Source organism: Lissotriton vulgaris, chromosome 6, assembly GCF_964263255.1.
Source record: "Lissotriton vulgaris chromosome 6, aLisVul1.2, whole genome shotgun sequence".
Taxonomy (NCBI): domain Eukaryota; kingdom Metazoa; phylum Chordata; class Amphibia; order Caudata; family Salamandridae; genus Lissotriton; species Lissotriton vulgaris.
This window is the reverse complement of record NC_141694.1, coordinates 559,783,928-559,787,308: the sequence shown is the minus strand read 5'-3', so window position 1 is coordinate 559,787,308 and position 3,381 is coordinate 559,783,928. Positions and strand designations below refer to the sequence as shown.

Sequence of the window (3,381 nt, the reverse complement as noted above, 5' to 3'; positions counted from 1 at the left end):
CTAAAGAAAAACATGCTACATCACTATTGATACAACAAAAATGCATTGGCAAGGTAGATCAATTATAACGACAAAGTCTAGTGCCACTTACCCAATTGATCTAAGCGGACACACTTTTCATTTAGTATTTTTTACTCTTTTTTCATTTTTCACAAAATTCATTTGTATATGTTAAAAAGAAAGATACGGTTTCAGTAGCAAAAATTCACATAAAGTTCCACGTTTCACAACATAAATTGGACAATCACTGTGAATGAAACATATTTACATTTACACAATATATACATAAAACACAGACAAAAATGCCTATTATCAATCAATGTTTAAGGCACCAGTCCTAATATACAACCTATAAACAACAAGAGGCACTGAGTATTTTTGCTAGCCTGCTTGTTTGTTTGTACTGGAACAATGGCAAATAATAGGGTCATAAAGCAGGTAGAATAGTATCCATAATCAAAATCCCGACACGCCCTTCCTGAGTGTTGTTCCAGTAGTGTGTCAACTCGTTTCGAACCCACGTATTAATGAGGGGCTCTCCTCAGGACCTGGACTGGAGACTGTCCTGTACTGAAGTATCACTTGTGTAGGGCAACAATGTTCTTCTCGGGGCGCACTGAAACTGTGTATCTCAAATTGGTGGTCTTTGTATATGATCCCTTGCTTCTAACTCTGGTACGTCAGACGCCGAATTGAGAAGCGATGTGAGAGACGGAGTACCGGAATCACAGCGGATCCTCAAAGGAAATCTCTCTCGTGAAAGTGTGGAAAGTGTCAAAGTCCTTCTCTACGGCCCGTTCACGAGTAAACAGTGCCGGGTACCACAGTTAGAATGATGTGCTGTCAACCTACTAGTGCTTTCTCCATATTCATAGCACTCTGACCGATAGCTTTGATATTTGGTGGCCACCTCTTTGCTACATTTTTAATTGATTTGAATCTTAAGTATCGCTATTTTCTGCATAATTTTGCTGCTGTTCAACCTTGCCTGATTGAATTAGCCAAATAAACATCGTATTTAGAGATCCCATCATACATTTCCTGTAGTTGGATACACTTTTGCTGCTGTTTGAACAGACAGAGTTTCCCCCTTACTCTTGCTTTTAGGGAGTTCCAAACCATCTTGAGGGCAGTCATTCCCTGGGTTTATCAAAAGGAACTCCTTCAACAATATGCGCATATGTGCCAGATAAATGTATTCATTCAATAGGTTCCTGTTGAATGTCCAGACTCTAGATTGCCTCTCAAGGCCTGCCAGTAAACACTCTAGTACTAATGCTTTGTGATCTGACAATGCTCTGGGAAAAGAATCAGGGGCATATTATCAAGGACCAGTGTTAAAATTATCGCCGTTTTATCGGCAGGAAACTGCCGATAAAACGGCGATAATGGGCTTGATAATATGCCCTTGTTAATTCCCATAGAAGCCAGTGTTAACTTCATAACATGGGCTTCTATGGGAATTAACACGGGTGTATTATCAAGCCCATTATCGCCGATTTATCAGCAGTTTCCTGCCGATAAAACGGCGATAATTTTAACACCGGTGCTTGATAATATGCCCCTCATTTCCTATCTGTCCTGCTAGAGAGATCGATACAAAAAATTGAGGTGGACCAACTTGTTATGGGGATAAGAAAAAAACATAGGGGCATATTATCAAGGTGGTTTATCTCCGCTTTTTTGGCTTAAAAAGCCAAGAAAGCGGAGATAAAATTATCTCCCTATTACCTAGCTGTCGCTAACACCAGTTAGCAACAGCTAGTAGGAGATAGCGACCATCTTGGGCCCCACTTTGCATGTCAGTGATATTTATCACTAATGATATGCAAAGTGGGCGTGCCAAGATGTTAGCGACTAAAAACAGTCGCTAACATCGCTATCTCCTATTACCAACTTTTGGAGATATTCGTGCTAAGCGCGAATATCTCCAAAAGCTAACACCTGCCCTGAGCAGTTCTAAGCCATGTTATCCAATGGGAGGTGGATAACATGGCTAAGAGCATTAGCTCGGTAATGCATGAATATAGCTGACTTTTCAGCGATATTCATGCATTGCGGCAATTTTTATCGCATTTGCGATAAACCTTGGTAATACCAAGGTTTATTTGCGGTAAAAATCGTCACAGCACAGCGGTAAATTTTTGTCTCTAACCAAGCAATAGCGATAATTATCGCTATTGCTTGGTAATATGCCCCATAAACCCAGATCTGGATATTTAAGCACTCCCCAAAGCAATTGCTGAACAGCAGTGTATATTAATGTCTTCCTTCCCAAATATACAGAACGTCCTCCAGATTTCCTTTCTACTTCAGTATGCAAATTAAAATCCCCAAAGAGGATGAGGGGAGTTGGCCATGTTCACCCTTCCTGGAGGTACTGCAATACCAGGTTGATGTGTGGAGTAGACAGGCAAAAGTTCCTTTTCCATATCCCTGCTCCAAAAATCAATGTAATATATGGTTTCCAGATAGAGAACATATCAGATATTAAACTGATAAGAACAGATTTTTTGTTTCAAAAACCTTTATTGAATAGATAAAGGCACAGATACAGAAATATACAATTTAAAGACCAAAGTGACATCAATTGGTCCATAGGAGATATATACAGATATGATGATTTAAATCTGGATAAAGGCACAGATACAGAAATATATCCATTTAAAAGACCAAAGTTCTTTACATTTAAGTGGTCCATAGGAAATATATACAGATATGATGACGAAAGCTTTTTACAATACAGGCAGATAAAATTTGGTTTGTTTATAAATGCCAATCCTGGTACAGCCCGGTGGCAAGGCAGACAAATCAAAAAAAGTGTATAAACAAGTTTTTTAATTATAACTGTCCATTTTTCTAAGTTACCCAACCCTTCCAGTTCTTATTTGCCACAAGGTGTTGGCATCGTCAATCCCTAAGGTGGCACGATCAACGGAAACATAGGTCATAACTTTATCCCCAAAAAGATTTCTGCATATTTTTGAGTCCATGTCCTTATGAAGAAAAATAAATTGGTTCCTGGCATCTCATAAAGCCTCTTTGGCACAGTTCAACAGTCTCCAGGCAGTGGGAGGTTGCCGTGCAGAATGTCCTGTCCATTCAAAAGGGCGTTGAAGGTCAAGGCAGCAATGCTGGCAATGCTTGAAAGAAAAGGCTGCAACAAAACCCAAAAGTTCTTCGCATAAAGACAACCCCACAGTAGATGGAAAATGGTTTCGTCGTGGCCCCATCTGGGGTGCGGACAACATGCTGTGGGGGCTAAACCTCTCCGATGTTGAAAAACTTTTACAGGAAGGCATCCGTGTGCGGCCATCCAAGCAAGGTCACGCTGACTGTGGGTAATGTCCCTGTGACCCACCATTTTCCAGACTCGCACCG

General features: G+C 40.4%; 1 non-coding gene across 1 annotated transcript; it reads right to left on the bottom strand.

Annotated features, from left to right (window-relative positions):
• Positions 1-2,355: 2,355 nt before the first annotated feature.
• LOC147707547 (U2 spliceosomal RNA) lies at positions 2,356-2,543 on the bottom strand. Its single transcript, XR_015297100.1, has one exon. It is a non-coding gene; the product is annotated as a U2 spliceosomal RNA (small nuclear RNA).
• Positions 2,544-3,381: the final 838 nt, after the last annotated feature.